Here is a 20,204-nt window from a genome sequence, read left to right as displayed (position 1 = left end):
CATCACATAGACATCACATAAACATCACATAAACATTCCATAAACATTATCATAACCATCATCATAAACATCACATAAACATCACATAAAAATTACATAAACATCACATAAACATCATCATAAACATCATCATAAAAATCATACAAACATCACATGAACATCATCAAAAACATCATATAAACCTTATAATAAACATCATATAAACATCATCATAAACATCACATAAACATCACATAATCATCACATAAAAATCATATAAACATCATACAAACATCACATAACCATCATCATAAACATCACATAAACATCACATAAAAATCATATAAACATCATCATAAACATCACATAAACATCATATGAACATCACATACACATCACATAAACATCACAAAAACATCACATAAACATCACATAAAAATCACTTACACATCACATACAAATCACATAAACATCACATAAACATCATCATAAACATCACCTAAACATCATTATAAACATCATATAAACATTATCATAAACATCATCACAACATCATCATAAACATCATCATAAACATCACATAAACATCACATAAACATCACCTAAACATCATTATAAACATCATCATAAGCATCATCATAAACATCATCATAAACATCATCATAAACATCACATAAACATCATCATAAACATCGTCATAAACATAATCATAAACATCATCATAAATATCACATAAAAATCACATTAACATCATTATAAACATCATCATAAACATCATCATAAACATCATCATAAACATCATTATAAAAATATTCATAAACATCATCATAAACATCATCACAAACATCATCATAAACATCACATTAACATCACATAAACATCACATAAACATCATTATAAACATCATAATAAACATCACATAAACATCACATAAACATCATTATAAACATCATTATAAACATCATCATAAACATCATCATAAACATCATCATAAACATCATCACAAACATCATCATAAACATCATCATAAATATCACATAAAAATCACATAAACATCATTATAAACATCACAATAAACATCATCATAAACATCACATAAACATCACATAAGCATCACATAAACATCACATAAACATCATAATAAACATCATCATAAACATCATCACAAACATCATCATAAACATTACATAAAAATCACATAAACATCATCATAAACATAATCATAAACATCATCATAAATATCACATAAAAATCACATTAACATCATTATAAACATCATCATAAACATCATCATAAACATCATCATAAACATCATCATAAACATCATTATAAAAATCATCATAAACATCATCATAAACATCATCACAAACATCATCATAAACATCACATAAACATCACATAAAAATCATCATAAACATCATTATAAACATCATCATAAACATCGTAATAAACATCACATAATAATCATCATAAACATCATCGTAAACATCATTATAAACATCATTATAAACATCATTATAAACATAATTATAAACATCATCATAAACATCATAATAAACATCATAATAAACATCACCTAAACATCATCATTAACATCATCATAAACATCATGACAAACATCATCATAAACATCACATAAAAATCACATAAACATCATTATAAACATCATCATAAACATCATCACAAAAATCATCACAAACATCATAATAAACATCACATAAACATCACATAAACATCATCATAAACATCATCATAAACATCACATAAAAATCACATAAACATCATTATAAACATCATTATAAACATCATAATAGACATCACATAAAAATCACATAAACATCATTATAAACATCATTATAAACATCATCATAAACATCATTATAAAAATCACATAAACATCACATAAACATCATCATAAACATCATCATAAACATCATCACAAACATCATCATATACATGACATAAAAATCACATAAACATCATTATAAAAATCATCATAAACATCATCATAAACATCATCACAAACATCATAACAAACATCACATAAACATCACATAAACATCATTATAAACATCATAATAAACATCACATAAACATCATCATGAACATCATTATAAACATCATCATGAACATCATCATAAACATCATCATAAACATCACATAAACATCATTATAAACATTACATAAACATCACATAAACATCATCATAAACATAATCATGAACAGCATTATAAACATCATTATAAACATCATCATAAACATCATCATAAACATCATTGTAAAAATCATCATAAACATCATCATAAACATCATCACAAACATCATCATAAACATCACATAAACATCACATAAACATAACATAAACATCACATAAACATCATTATAAACATCATCATAAACATCATCATAAACATCATGATAACTATCTTTATAAACATCATCATAAACATCACATAAACATCATCATAAATATCTTCATAAACATCATCATAAACATCACATAAACATCATCATAAACATCACATAAACATCATCATAAACATCACATAAACATCACATAAACATAACATAAACATCACATAAACATCATTATAAACATCATCATAAACATCATCATAAACATCATGATAACTATCTTTATAAACATCATCATAAACATCACATAAACATCATCATAAATATCTTCATAAACATCATCATAAACATCACATAAACATCATCATAAACATCACATAAACATCATCATAAACATCACATAAACATCATTATAAACATTACATAAACATCACATAAACATCATCATAAACATAATCATGAACAGCATTATAAACATCATTATAAACATCATCATAAACATCATCATAAACATCATTGTAAAAATCATCATAAACATCATCATAAACATCATCACAAACATCATCATAAACATCACATAAACATCACATAAACATAACATAAACATCACATAAACATCATTATAAACATCATCATAAACATCATCATAAACATCATGATAACTATCTTTATAAACATCATCATAAACATCACATAAACATCATCATAAATATCTTCATAAACATCATCATAAAAATCACATAAACATCATCATAAACATCACATAAACATCATCATAAACATCACATAAATATCACATAAAAATCACATAAACATCATCATAAACATCATCATAAACATCATCCAAAACATCACATAAACATCATTATAAACATCATCATAAACATCATCATAAACATCATCATAAATATCTTCATACACATCATTATAAACATCATCATAAACATCACATAAATATCACATAAAAATCACATAAACATCATCATAAACATCATCATAAACATCATCATAAACATCACATAAACGTCATTATAAACATCATCATAAACATCATCATAAACATCATCATAAATATCTTCATAAACATCATCGTAAACATCATCATAAACATCATTATAAACATCATTATAAACATCATTATAAACATCATCATAAACATCATTATAAACATCATTATAAACATCATCATAAACATCATCATAAACATCATTATAAACATCATCATAAACATCATCATAAACATCATCATAAACATCACATAAATATCACATAAACATCATCATAAACATCATCATAAACATCATCATAAACATCATCATAAACATCACATAAACATCATTATAAACATCATCATAAGCATCATCATAAACATCATCATAAATATCTTCATAAACATCATTATAAACATCATCATAAACATCATCATAAATATCTTCATAAACATCATCATAAACATCATCATAAACATCATTATAAACATCATTATAAACATCATTATAAACATCATCATAAACATCATTATAAACATCATTATAAACATCATTATAAACTTCATCATAAACATCACATAAACATCACATAAACATCATCATAAACATCATCATAAACATCATCATAAACATCATTATAAACATCATTATAAACATCATTATAAAAATCATCATAAACATCATCATAAACATCATTATAAACATCACATAAACATCATTATAAACATCATCATAAACATCATTATAAACATCATTATAAACATCATCATAAACATCATTATAAACATCCTTATAAACATCATCATAAACATCATCATAAACATCACATAAACATCAATATAAACATCATCATAAACATCATTATAAACATCATTGTAAACATCATTATAAACATCATCGTAAACATCATCATAAACATCATTATAAACATCACATAAACATCACATAAACATCATCATAAACATCATCATAAACATCATCATAAATATCATCATAAACATCACATAAACATCATCATAAACATCATCATAAACATCATCATAAATATCATCATAAACATCACATAAACATCATCATAAACATTATTGTAAACATCATTGTAAACATCATTGTAAACATCATCATAAACATCATCATAAACATCATAATAAACATCATTATAAATGTTACATAGGTTCTTCATTTAGGAGTGCCATTTGCGTTTGGTTTATAACATCAAAAAAAGGATTCCGTGTGCGTATGATTGTCTCTAATATAAATGGTTGCGTGTTTGATTATCATAAAGGGAATCGTGTGTGTGACATGTATTTTCTGAACCTACAACTGCTTCTTCAATGTTGGACCATCTGGGAATTTCTCATCCTGGAGGGAGACTTGATACCTGTTTGACGAAGTTTTATCACTCCAAGACGATGAATGTGTTTTATAGTTTTTTATTTCACTTTCCCAAGAGGTCCTGCAGAAGGTGGAAGTGAAATATGCTTGTGTGGGTTCTTCTTCACACACGTCAGCGTTCGTCTCCCCCCTCCCCAGTGAAGGGGGGGGAGACAACAGAAAGCCGTCCGTCTTCTTCAAAGACCAAATCAAATCTCACAGATCTAGCGAACCTGACCACGTCACATATACGTAATCTGGTCAGCTGACCTTCCGTTCTGGTAAACGTGTCTACCTATACGTTTACTCACCCCTCTTTCTCTCTCTCTCTCTCTCTCTCTCTCTCTCTCTCTCTCTCTGTAACATTTCTTTTCCCCCTTTTTATCAAAATGTATGGCGAAGGCATACATTTTCTACATCCCATATTTACTAAGAATTGGATGTATATGCTCACCCCACTGGCAAAGAAAACTGTCATACCTTTATTCAATATACTAAGTAAAATAGTATCAACAAATAATACAATGTGGCGCTAATCCTTGCGCCCTTGAAGATCAACAACTCCCTGTGACCCCATGGTCTCTTCATAACTTAAATCAGAATTTCAGGAGCATCCTTTACTCCCGTCGACACTACGCGTGATCGATAAATTCTCGGCAATCAACCGAATAATAAAATCGAGGTCCATCTGCCTCTTCAAAACGGACTATCATCGTCCTTGGCTTTACAGATCAGCTTTTCTTCCCATAGGTAGCACACAAAAAAAACTTTCCATCCCAAGCCTTATCCTATTCATCATAAGCCTACTCTTATTACTAGTATTTTGTGGGAAACAAAAAACCTCTTAATATTCCATATGGTGGGTAGCCTTCTATTTTCCTAAGTACTTGGATACATATTTCATTCATCTTCTCTTGAGCGATTCGTAACATAATGGCCACGTCAGCCATTGCACCCCCTCTGCCCCTTACACCATGTCAGAGGGCATTTCATTTGCTCCCTGAAGTTGATTACAACTAGATCCGCTCACGCTGGACAAAATACATTCCGTTTACTGCTATGTCAGAAAAAACTTTTTTTTTCCAAAGTCTGTAAGCGCAACCTGCCTTGAAGACACATAGCTTCACGGAAAACATCGGATTTCCACACATGCAGTACTCAAAGTTGCTCCATGTTGATTCTACTCGAAATCAATAGAAATCACGATAAAAAAAATAAAATTCGAATCACTTCTCGAGAATAATGAACTTAATAACTACCCATGTAATTCAACACCTCTCCAAAATTCTAACATGCTTGCCACAGAAATTAAATTCCATTCACGCCCCACTTTTTTCTTTTATTTCTTCATATAGTTTATTTAACCCTATATTTATCCTTTTTTTTTCTCCCTTACTTATGTGGTCAAAACGTCACTCATGTCGAATAGAACATTTATTCTACATTTCGAAAATTGAAATTAATACCGACTGAACCTTTGACTCTTCCGAAACTGTTTTTTTTAATTATTTACTACACTGTTTAAATCTTATTTCTTTCTCTTTTCTCCTATTTTATTATTTACTATTATGATTATTAATTAATTAATTAACAACACGTTCTTTCTTTTATTAATCATTCTTTCAATAGACCCCACAAGCCAAGATTCCACCTCCCCATTCTGCGAAAAAAAAAACATGTCAAAGAACAAGAAAATTCTGCCAATACCGTTTGACAACACATTAATTACATAAAAATAATAAATTAAAAAATACAAAAATATCCTATAAGCAATCACAAAGTCCCATCTCACTAACAACAAAATTCCAAATAACAAAACACAGATTCGTGGAAACCCATTTGACCACGTCATCAACTAGGTCGGCTGCATAGTGCATCATCTTTTACCATTCCACAGAATTCAAAATTAAAGAAAAATCACAGTCGTTTACAAAAAATACCTAGACATTTACAATTAAAATACAGTCGTTTCTAAAATAAAATAAAACGACTCACTTATAAAGTCTCAGACAATCCTAACACTCGATGGAACTAAAATTGTCCATGTCAGAAAAAAAATTCCTAAGAAAAAAAATCGTACAATTAGTGAAAAAAGGGGAAAAAATCATACTTCAGAACCTTGCTATTGTTTTTTATCAAAAGTACATATTGTTTTGTCCTTAAAAGTTACACTTAGTTCACAGTTTAAAAATGCAACAAAAATATTCATAACACATATTTGTGATTGACGTGTTTATCTTTTGGTAAAGGCTTTCCTGACGCAAACTTACTACAGTCATGTGTTCTATTTCTTTTTTTTTTTTTCTTTCTGGTTTTCTCACTGGCTGTTGTTAAAAATTTACAGAATAAGGCCATTCTTTGTTTTTCCCTTCTAATTTTGACATTAAGTGATATTTTTCTTCGTTCATAAAGAGCTAATTCCTAATACGATAAACGTTTTTTTAAAACTATTTTCTATATATAAAGTTTTACATCTGTGTGTCTGTATGTCTTCATTTTCTTTCTTCGTGAAAAGGTTGTACGTGTGTATTGCTTTTCTTTTTTTTCTTTTTTTTTTCTTAATTATTTTTCTAATTCGCCTAGTGTTTTAATGGACGTTGTGTGTGTGTGTTGATTTGTATTTTTTTTACTGTTCTTTCTTTCTTTTTTTTTCTTTTTTTTCCAGACATTTTATTGTGTTTTTCTTGTCTTTTTTTCTTCCTTTTTTCCCCGTGGTAATCGAAGTTCTTTTTTCTTCTTCTTTTTTTTTCTTTTAAACCCACCCTTGCTAGGTGGTCTGGTCATTTACGGCATCAAATACTGTTTGTTACATAGGTTCTTCATTTAGGGGCGCCATTTACGTTTGGTTTATAACATCAAAAAAAGGATTCCGTGTGCGTATGATTGTCTCTAATATAAATGGTTGCGTGTTTGATTATCATAAAGGGAATCGTGTGTGTGACATGTATTTTCTGAACATACCTCTGCTTCTTCAATGTTGGACCATCTGGGAATTTCTCATCCTGGAGGGAGACTTGATACCTGTTTGACGAAGATTTATCACTCCAAGACGATGAATGTGTTTTATAGTTTTTTATTTCACTTTCCCAAGAGGTCCTGCAGAAGGTGGAAGTGAAATCTGCTTGTGTGGGTTCTTCTTCACACACGTCAGCGGTCGTCTCCCCCCTCCCCAGTGAAGGGGGGGGAGAAAACAGAAAGCCGTCTGTCTTCTTCAAAGACCAAATCAAATCTCACAGATCTAGCGAACCTGACCACGTCACATATACGTAATCTGGTCGCTGACCTTCCGTTCTGGTAAACGTGTCTACCTCCACGTTTACTCACCTCTTCTCTCTCTCTCTCTCTCTCTCTCTCTCTCTCTCTCTCTCTCTCTCTCTCTCTCTGTGTAAAATAAACATCATCATAAACATCATCATAAACATCATCATAAACATCATCATAAACATCACATAAGCATCACATAAGCATCATCATAAACATCAGCATTAACATCATCATAAACATCATCATAAACATCATCATAAAAATCACATAGACATCACATAAACATCATCATAAACATCACATAAACATCATCATAAACATCACATAAACATCATGATAAACATCACATAAACATTATCATAAACATCACATAAACATCATCATAAACATCACATAAACATCATCATAAACATCACGTAAACATCATCATAAGTATCATCATAAACATCACATAAACATCATCATAAACATCACATAAACATCATCATAAACATCACAAAACATCATCATAAACATCATCATTAACATCATCATAAACATCATCATAAACATCACATAAACATCACATAAACATCAACATAAACATCCCATAAACATCATGATAAACATCACATACACATCATCATAAACATCACATAAACATCATCATAAACATCACAAAACATCATCATAAACATCATCATTAACATCATCATAAACATCATCATAAACATCACATTAACATCACATAAACATCACATAAACATCATCCTAAACATCACATAAACATCACATAAACATCATCATAAACATCACATAAACATCATCATAACCATCACATAAACATCACATAAGCATCATCATAAACATCATTATAAACATCATCATAAACATCACATACACATCACATAAAGATCATCATAAACATCACATTAACATCACATAAACATCATCATAAGATCACATAAACATCTACATAAAATTCATCATAAACATCATCATAAACATCCCATAAGCATCACATAAACATCATTATAAACATCACATTAACATCACATAAACATCATCATAAACATCACATAAACATCACATAAACATCACATAAACATCATCATAAACATCATCATAAACATCACATAAACATCATAATAAACATCATATAAACATTATCATAAACATCATCATGAACATCATCATAAACATCATTATACACATCATCATAAACTTCATCATAAACATCATCAAAAACATCATCATAAACATCACATAAACATCAAATAAACATCATCATAAACATCATCATAAACATCACATAAACATCAGATAAACATCACTATAATCATCACATAAACATTACATTAACGTCACATAAACAGACTCATAATCATCACATTTACATTACATAAGCATCACATAAACATTACATAAACATCACATAAACATTACATAAACATCACATAAACACCATCATAAACATCACATTAACACCATCATAATCATCACATTAGCATCACATAACATCACATAAACATCACATAAACATCACATAAACATCGCATAAACATCATCATAAACATTACATAAACATCACATAAATAAACATCACATAAACATCATCATAGACATCACATAAACATCACATAAACAAACATCACATGATTATCAGATAAAGAAACATCACATAATCAAACATCACATAAACATTGCATAAAGAAACATCACATGAACATCACATAAACAAACATCACATAAACAAACAAACATCACATAAACAAACATCATCACATAAACAAACAATAGAATATCCTTTAAAATTGGATTAGTTCCGAGTAGACCGTTAATAAAAATAAATATTTTTCTTGCCAAATATGGAGAAGTGCTCGAGATATATTTTTACAAGAAGTAGAATTATAGTAAGGCATCATGTTTATTCTAAAGATTATAATTTAATCAAAGTTACTTGTAAATCAGTTAGCCATAACTATGTCACAATCTTCTCTTAATAATCTAATAATTTGGTATGTAAGTAATAAGATGTTACATGTCAATTTTTGCAATTTTTTCATAGTAGTAAGAAAATAAAATGAATCAGCAAGGAATGCGATTGGTGAGATTTGGTTAAAAAAATAAAAGTTTAGGATGTTGGCAGATGATATGGCAACACTTGCAAATATATATATTTTTATGAGATAAATATACTTAATTCATTATGAAATTGAATGTCTGTTTGTTAGATGAATTAAAGTGATTTTAGATCGTAAATTGCTTCAGGCATTTCCGGGACTGACTTTTTTATAGCCCCCTCTCTTAAAATATATATAAAATAAAGTGATGTTTAAATCGTAAACTGCTTCAACCGTTACCGGAAGTTACGCCATGCACTCTACTCTTAAAATATACATAAAATAAAGTGATTTTCAGATCGTAAACTGCTTTAGTCATATCCGTAATTGACTCCTCGTGCCCCTCTCGCCCCCCTCCACCCGCTTTCAAAATAATATGAGGAGAAATAAGGTGCTTGTACAGTATTTTTCCTATATATATTTTAAAAAGTCATACTACTTGATGATTTGATGTGATTTTTGGTTTTAAAAACATTTATGGGCGTCACAGGTAAGATTTTCTGTGTTTTTTTTTGTTCATTGAAGTACGTTATTTCTTAGGTAGATTACTGTACAAGTACCTTATTTCTTATTTTAAAATGAAACTACTCGATAATTTTATGTAATTTTTGGTTGGGCTAACTTTTCCGTACGGTACGTCACGGTTAAGAGTTTGTTTGTTTTTCATACACTGTAGAAGCACCTTACCTTATTTATTATTTAAAAATCATCCTACTCGATAATTTTACGTGATTTTCAGTTTTAATCACTTCTATGTACGTCACGGGTAAGAATTCCTTTGTTTTTTATGTGAGTACTATATTGTTTTAAAAACTTTTTTGGACTTCACAGGTAAGATTTTCTGGGGGGGGGTTATACAAGTACGTTTTTCCTGAGTAGCTTTTTCTACAAGTACCGTATTTCTTATTTAAAAGTGAAAGTCTTCTATTATTTTATGTAATTCTCTATTGTGCTAACTTTTCCGTACGTTACGGCTAAGAGTTTGTTTATTTTTCATATGGATGCTAAACTGCAAAAGTACCTCATTTATTATTTAAAAGCTATACTACTCAACGATTTGACGTGAGTTTCGGTTTTAATAACTTTTATGTACGTCACAGGTAAGTTTTTCTTTTCGTTACGGCTAATAGTTTTGGGTTTTTTTCATATAGGTACGGATATCAAATGTTAAATCAACAAAGAAAATGAAAATGCTTGGAATAGTTGCTTTGTGATAAGAAAAATATTCCTCTCATCCCTTCTTAAACAAAAACGGAGGAGATAATGCCTATGAGATTATCTTGTGACCACAAAACAGATACTACTACTCCGACCCCTGCCTAAAAAAGAAGGTTTAGTACTTCCTGGAAGCCTCCAGAGCACTTAATCATGCGTTGTCCTCAACCACCACTACCATCGTGACGTAATTCCTGGAAGATGACTCAGCAGTTTTTCCAAATGTATACAGAAATATAGTTGTATGATAAATTAATTACAAAATATCGAAAATTCAGGAAAAAACGGACACCGCCCAACAGAATTTTGCCTAGTTGACCATCACAGAACACCAAAAACTAATTAATATGGTGGTGGTGGTGGTGACGGTGGGAGTAGTGGTAATGGTGGTAGTCACGGTGGTGGTGGCGAAAGTAGTGATGGCGGCGGTGGTAGTGGTGGTGATGTTGCGATAGCAGTGGTGATGGTGGTGGTGAGGCGGTGTCAACAGTGTCAGCAGTGTCAGCGGTGCGAACGGTGGTGGGGTGGAGGTGGCGGTGTAACAGTGGTTTTGGCAGTGGTTTTGGCAGTGGTGGTGGTGATGGTGTTGGTGGCAGCTGCAGTAATGGTTGTGGTAGCAGTGGTATTGGTGGTGGTGATGGCAGTTGCAGTGGAAATGGAGGCGGTGGTGGTGGCAGCAGTGGTGGTGTTGCACTTGCAGTAGTAGCGGTGGTGGTAGCAGTTACAGTAGACATGGCGGTAGTGGCGGTGGCGGCGATGGCGGCGATGGCGGCAGTGGCGGCGGTGGAGTAGTTGCAGTGGAAACGGTGGTGGTGGTTATGGCCGTGGTGGAAGGGTGATGGTGACGATTGTTGTGGAAATATTTATAATTAACTAGAAGTGACTTTTCCGGGGCATTTTAGAAAATAGTCAGAAGTGATTTTACAGGGCATTTTTATAATGTTATAGTTTTGTAATATTAAATATAGTACTTGAAAAAAAACCTTTTTCCTTATAATTAATCAGAAGTGACTTATCAGAAGCATTAAATAAATAAATGATAAAAAAAAATTCCCAACCATTAATATTTATTATCATTTATCCTTTGGAATATTCACCTTTCTTTTTAAGGGATATCATGACTATGGGCGTTCGAAGCGACACTTTAGTAGGTAATAATGTTCTCCCCAAAATGTGTTAGAATTTGTACTAATTTCAACATGACATATAAGTAAGTAGTAATGTTTTCACCTATAATGTTAAGATTGAAAGGATCACTGAACAAAATCTCTACATGATTTTACTTATTTTAACTAATTAATACATAATCAGAATGTATTTGCCTTACCAGCGACACCAAAAAAATCACTTTCCTTTTAAGGGATACCAAAATGATAACGGTCGAAACAAATTACGGTATTAATATATAGATTAGCTCACATGGAGCTTTCACACAAGTCAACAAACGATCTGATTGGAGACCTGTGCTGTTCTCTGGAAGCTGAGTGACAAAAAGTCTCCTCAGACGTCCAGCTCTCTCCTCCTCCTTCGATAGCATTTGCAAATAAATTTGCATCATCGCAACAGCCTCTTACCATTGATTTCTCTCTGGCAGTGGCCATTGGTTTATACTGGATTTTGAGTGGAACTAAGCCTCCCCAAAATCCCAGTTCTCTTCACACTTGTCCAGCGGAGGTCTGGTCAGTACTCTCTCCACGGTCTTTCCATCCTCCTTGACCCTCCTCGGCTCTTTGGTATCACTTTTCTATTGGGGGAATGGTGGTGAAACAATGGAGGGGATGCATGATGGGGGTGTAGAACATGTAGTTCTGCAGCTTCAGTGTTCTTTATTCCCTGTAACGCTTCTTCGTTATATTGTCTTGTGTTATTCTCCGCATTCAAGGGTCTTCCTTAATATTTCAGCCGTTTTCATTATCGTTAGGCATTGCATTTTTGCAGCTATTCCTCTGATTCCAATTTCTGCCATTCTTTTTTCCAGGTTTTTCGGAATTATTCCTAGTGCTTCTACTATTATCGGTACTATTTTGATTTTCTTCATCATCCAAATCCCTTTGGATTATTATTATTGGCTCACATGGAGCTTTCACACAAGTCAACAAACGATCTGATTGGAAACCTGTGGTATTCTCTGGAAGTTGAGTGGCAACAGGTCTCCCCAGACGTCCAGCTCTCTCCACCTCCTTCGATAGCATTTGCAAATGAATTTGCATCATCGCAACAGCCGCTTACCATTGATTTCTTGCTGCAAGGAGCTTTCACACAGGCTTTAAGAGATTATCTCCTTGAAAACAGCCGGTGGTGTTCACTGGAAGCTGGGTGACAACAAGTCTCCCCAGTTCTCCAGTACTCTCCACTTCTTCTGATATCATTTGCAAATGAATTGGCATTATCGCAGCAGCTGCTTACCATTGATTTCTCGCTGGAATTTCCGTGGCAACAAGCCTCCCCTAGGTCCCACTTCACACTTATCCAGCGGAGGTCTGGTTAGTGCTCTCTCCTCGGTCTTTCCATCCTCCTTGACCCTTCTCGGCTATTTGGAATCATTCTTTTTTGAGGGAGCAGTGATTACGTAATAGAAGGGAATGGAGGACGAGATAGAAAAGTTATAGATATGCATCTTCAGTGTTCTTGGTTCCATGTAACGCTTCTTCATGATTTGTCTCTGCAGCATATCGTCTGGCCCATGCTTATGTGTATTAGTCTGGCCCATGCTTATGCTTATGTGTATTAGTCTCCGCATTCAAGGGTTTCCTTAATATTTCAGCCGTTTTCATTATTGCTATCCGTTGTATCTTTCCAGCAATTCCTCTGATTCCAATTTCCTCTATTCTTTTTTTCAAATTTTTCGGAATTGTTCCTAGTGCTCCTACTATTTTAGCTATTGTCTCGATTTTTTATCATCCATATCCCTTTCAGCTTTCTGGCTAGCTCTGTGTATTTGCTCAATTTTTCCTTTTCTTTGATATTTATCCTGTGCTCAGCTGGAACAGCAAAGTCAACAATTTGGCAGGATTTTTCTTTCTTAATTATTATGACATCTGGTCTTCTTGCTTGAATGGGTTGGTTTATCCGTGTGTATGCACATGTTCCATAGGATTTTGTGATTCTCGTTTTAAATTACTGTTGTTGACTTATGCTTGTACCATTTGTCCATGCGTTTGAGATGCAGTTTTTTGTACACCTCCCAGTGTACTGCCGTTCCCACTTGGTCATTCTTGTTCTTGTATTCCTTCTGAGCTAGTTTGTTACAAGCACTTACTATATTGTTTATCGTTTCGTCTCTTTTTCCACAGAGTGTGCATTTGCTGTTTTCTTGTGTTTTTCGATCTTTGCTTTTATGTGGTTGGTTCTTATCGAGTTATCTTGTGTTGCCATTATTAGGGATTCAGTTTCTCGGTTTACGTGCCCTTTTAGACTCTTCCGTGTAGTTGTTTCTCTCCCCATTTTTTTTTTATTTCTTGTTTTATTATTTGTCTCTCTATTTTGTTGATTTTTTCCGAGTCTCTCCCTGCCCTAATTATACTTTCAGTGTTTTGTATTTTGTATTTTTCTAATTCTTTTTTGTGCCATTTACAGTCTTCTATACAAACGAGTCCCCATCCCGCTGTCTTTCCTTTTCACATAGAGTCGGTCAACATCGTTCTTCGGGGGTAGTGCTTTGTTCATGGTCATGAGTTTCCTGGTCTTCTGATGAGCTCTCAGTTCTTTAGTCCACCCTATGAATGGTCAAGAGTATCTGATACTGCCCATGTATTTATACCTTTTATTAGATTTCTGCTATATAATTTAGTTTCCAAAAGTTTTCTTGTTCTCCTGACGTATTCCTTTCCAATTCTCTCTTTCATTTCTGTTGCTTTGATGGTGTCTGCTTCAAGAACTCGCAGGTATTTATAGGTGTCTTGCTCTCCTAGCGCCCTCATCTCCGTTTGGTTGGGTAGTTCCATGCCTTCTGTCGTCTCCAGTTTTCACTTTCTTATAACTAGTAGTGCGCATTTTTCCATAGCAAATGCCATTTGGATATCCTGGCTGAAGATTCTGATAATGTTTATTAGTGTCTCTAGTTCATTTTCGGTCCTTGCGAATAGTTTCAGATCGTCCATATACATCAGGTGGTTCATTTTTCCTCTGCATTAGAAAACTTGTATCCGGCTTGGCACTTTCTCAGTATATTGTCCAGGGACATCATGGCTATAATGAACAGAAATGGTGATAACGAATTTCCTTGGAAGATGCCTCTTTGTATGCTAATTTCTGTTATGTGCTGTCCATCAGCTGTCAATTCTAATCTCTATGTTTTCATTGCATTTTCTATCACATTGATCCGGTGAGAGACTTATCCTTGGCCCCCAAAATCAGCAAAGATTAGACCATTCCAGTAATGATCCGGTCCCAGTTGATTTTATAGTAGGAGTTTAGTTCTGTGCAGTTCTAGGAGGGCAACCCCCCAGGCTTTATCTTTTCTTTTTGAGAAGAAGTTAGTTTATTACTAATCGCCTTAAGCACCCTCGCCGCGAAATGCCGACGTGGCTGCGCAGGCATTTTTTGCAAGTTAAGGTGCCTCTTCAGTGGGCACGCTGACTTTTCAATTCCACTTTCCGACCCTGGTGTCTAAGTTTTTGCAATGGGAAAGAACTAAACAACTTCATAAACAAGATATATTATAAAAACGATAAATTTAATACGTCAGATAAAATGAATAATAAGATTTTTATGACATGCCAACTAATTTTAACATCAAATTAAAAGCATATTTTAGGATGGGACTCATTAAAAGAGATATGAAGGTTTCATGTGTACGTGGTTAATAATGTCTGAAGTTAATTAAAAATGATTTTTATTCGTCATGAGCCGCATTTTTCGCTTGGTGCAGATTGCGAACCAACATGACTTATTTTTTGCCATTCCTTCCGATCCAGGGCAAGTTGATTGGTGGACCCCCAACCGGTTGAGAGATGTCCAATCAAAGCCATTTTCTCCCCACCTTCTTGGAAATACTTGAAAATAAAAAAATAATTTTGTCTCTTTGGTCATCATGAGGGACATCTTCCGCTTGGTGCGGATTGCGAACCCACGGGGATTCCTTCTGATCCAGAGCAAGTTGGTTGATGGTTGCCCAACTGTTGAGAGATGTCCAATCAAAAATATTTTCTCTCCGCCTTCTCCTTGGTTTTCCTCTGCCTCTTTTCCCTTCTAACTCTCAAAGCATATCTTTGACAGGCCAGTGGTTGATCGTTTGACATGGCCAAAAAGTTTAAAGATTTTACTTTGATTTTATCAAATAGAGGAGGTAGGGAAGTAGTCTGGCTGAGGGTGGATATTTTGGCTTTTGCGATCAGGCGATGCACTGTAATGAAACGCATCAAAAACGCAGCACCATTCTAAAACCAAAAAGGGTGCCAATAACTGTTAAAGTAAAAGTTTATTTAATTTATATCCTCCAAGTAGTTTTATCTGGCTTTGATTATACTACATGGACTAAACAACTAGCCAATCGCATTAAAGTATTTCAAAATCGCGTCATTTTTTATATTAGACATAAAAAATCGAGACTATAAAATATTATTTTTGGTCTGCATAAGAATACATAAGTATTTGAACTGAAAACGGTAGTGTGGTGATTTTTTTTTGGTCCCACGACAAAAGTAAATTCACCCTTGTCCGTTCGTCCATTCGTCCATTCGTCTGTCCACACTTTTTTCAATAACTATGTCTCGGAATATTTTGAAATTTTGCACAAACATTAAACATGATAGGAATAAAAAAAAGTAACAGAATGGATTTTCCGGGAAAACTCCGGTTTCCCGCCTAGGGTACCTTTCGGGTTAAAATGACTAAAATTGACACTTTTGTACTCATTAAAAAATTGATGCCTTAGATTTTTAGAAAACATTTCCAAAAAGTTGTAACTAACTAATTTCTATAAAATATTGTTTGTCTATACTTATACTGCAATAACTCTTGGGTGTGCCCCAGGGGCTCTTTTGGAGTTAATAAAAACACTCCATTTTTGGGACTATTTTACCATATTTGTCCAAAATTTTCTGTGCATGTTTATTTAATAGCTGTTTTGCATGGCGCTAAACTCAAATTTACATATGTTAAGGCTTTGAGGACTTTTGGGACTAAATGGAGGAGGGGGGGCAAATGATGGACTTAGTCATTTTTTTTTTTTTGCATGGTGCAGAACTCAAATTTATATGTTGAGGCCTTAAACTGCACCATTTGTTCATTTTCACCAGGATTTGACGCTCCCTGGGGACTTTTGGAGTTAATTGGGGGGGGGGGCATGCTGAACTTAGTTTTTTTTTTATGCCTCGGTCACTGTGCACTCACGAGGGACCATGCATGCTTCACTTGTTTCTTAAGGAATTCAGTTAAGTTTATAGAGAAAAGGTCGATTACAAACTGTTTAGAAGCTAATCGCTGGCCTTAAAGTAGATTCCATTGTGAAATGTCTCTTTGACTTAATGTTAATCTTACTTGTTTGGCAATATCGAAAAGAAATGTTGATTTAAATCTATCCATGTACAATTTGTTCTGTTAAAGAGTATAAAAACGCTATAGCAATGCAGAGAAATAGATTAAAAATAACTACATATAAATAAACATGAATAAATAAAAAAATAAATAGATAAATAGATGAATAAGAATTAAAATAAAATCAAACCATAATAATACTCATAAATAATGACGCATTATTTTTTAAATATGATAAATATTTAAAAACCTGTTAACGCTGTTACTAATTCATAAAAAAAAACACATTAAAATCTATTATATATATAAAAGTGACCGTGTGTGTGTCTGAGTAGATTTTCCTATGCAATAACTCTGTCAATTTTCAGTCTACATACTCGAAATTTGATATACTGGGTACTGAGATTGGGAAAATCTTTGTAATCCGTTTTCGGACATAAATTTGACTTTTAAGGAGTCAAAAGTTCAACGATTTGACTTTTGAGAACTCTACCAAACTCCTCCGACAAGTTTGGGTCTAAACACTTGAAATTTTAGATATAGGTTCCTCGGACATGGATCTAACTTAATAACTTTATTTGAGCCCAAAACAATAAATGATAAGGGGTCGTAATATGGGGTCAAAGTTAAAAAAAAATTGACCGCTTTTTTTCGTTTTCTTTTTTTTTTTTTTTTTGCTCAATATACACCTCCCAACATCCGGGCAACGCCGGGCTGAAATGCTAGTAAGATAATATAATAAAACTAAGTAAATGAATATAAAACAATGGTAAAACGAAAAATGCATAAATAGAAAGAACATAAATAAAATAATTAACAATATATAACCAAGACCCTATTATATATATATATACTAGCATGGGTGCCCGGCGTTTCCCGGGTGTTTAGAGGTGTGTGCTAAGTAAAAAAACAAACAAAGTGGTAGTAGGAAGGCAGGCTCGAACCCGTGCCGCGAAGGAGGAAAAGAACAGGAAAAAACGTTACGTCTTTGCTGTTATGACCACCGCCAAACCGGAAGTGATGTAGGTTTAAATTAAGGCTAGACAATCGAAAAAAGGGGATGATTCTGAAAATATCGGTGAAAAAAAGCGACCCCTTCCTGTAGAAAAGTGCCCAGTTGAGGATGAAGAAATTAATGTTTTTAGCCAATTTTTCGGTATTTGTCGTCTGAAGGATTGAGCTTCAAAACGATACTGATCTTGTGAAAATCCGTCGCCTCTATCGAAAGTTTTAGGCACACATACATACATACATACATATATTTATATATTAGTAGCTCAAATTTTCGACCCAAACCGATTAAAAAGCTTGCCCTATCTCTTAATACCCTTTATGTCAAATGTAAAATGTTTAGACCAGAAATTGTCTGAGTAATTTAGTAGAGACTGCAGAGGTCAATTTGTTTAACTTTGACCCCTATTATGACTTATTGTTTTGGGCTCAAATCAAGTTATTAAGTTAGGTCCATGTCTAAGGAACCTACATCTAAAATTTCAATTGTTTATACCCAAAATTAGCGGAGGAGTTTGGTAGGGTTCTTAAAGGTCAAATCGTTGAACTTTGACCCCTTAACAGCCAAATTTCTGGCCAAAAACGGATTACAAAGATTTTCCCAAATCCCCATACCCTGTATATCAAATTTCCAGTATGTAGAAAATTACCAGAGTTATTGTGTAGGAAAATGCGCACACACACACACACGCACACAGAAAGACACCTTCACTTTTATATATATACTAGCATTTCAGCCCGGCGTTGCCCGGGTGTTTGGAGGTGTATGTTGAGCAAAAAAAAAACAAAAAAAAACGGTCAATTTTTTTAACTTTGACCCCGCTTATTAAAATTGACAGAGTTATTGCGTAGGAAAATGTCTGTCTGTGTACATTTCCCTAGGCAATAACTCTGTTAATTTTCAGTCTACAGACTCGAAATTTGATATATAGTGTACTGAGATTTGGAAAAATCTTTGTAATCCATTTTCGGCCAGAAATTTGGCTGTTAAGGGGTCAAAGTTCACCGATTTTACCTTTGAGAACTCTAGCAAACTCCCCTGCTAATTTTGTGTCTAAACAATTGAAATTTTAGATATAGGTTTCTTGGACATGAATCTAACTTTATAATTTTATTTATGCCCAAAACAATAAATGCTAAGGAGTCATAATTGGGGTCAAATTTTTAAAAATTGACCTCTGCGGTCTCTATGAAAGTATTCATCAATTTTGGGTCTAAACATTTGAAAATTTGCATAAAATGTATTCAGACATAGGGCAAGCTTTTTAATCAGTTTTTGGCTGAAATTTTTACTGCCAAGGGGTCAAAGTTCAAAAGATTTTACCTTTGCGATCTCTGGCAAACTATTCAGCCAATTTCTGGTTTAAACATTTTAAATTTTACATAAAGGGTATTCAGACCTGTAGCAAGCTTTTTAATCAGTTTTGGGGCGAAAATT

The sequence above is a fragment of the Euprymna scolopes genome, chromosome 2 (genome assembly GCF_053919585.1).
Source record: "Euprymna scolopes isolate OS-2025 chromosome 2, ASM5391958v1, whole genome shotgun sequence".
In the NCBI taxonomy this organism is placed as follows: domain Eukaryota; kingdom Metazoa; phylum Mollusca; class Cephalopoda; order Sepiida; family Sepiolidae; genus Euprymna; species Euprymna scolopes.
The sequence above is the reverse complement of the archived record's forward strand: the minus strand, read 5'-3'. Positions refer to the sequence as shown.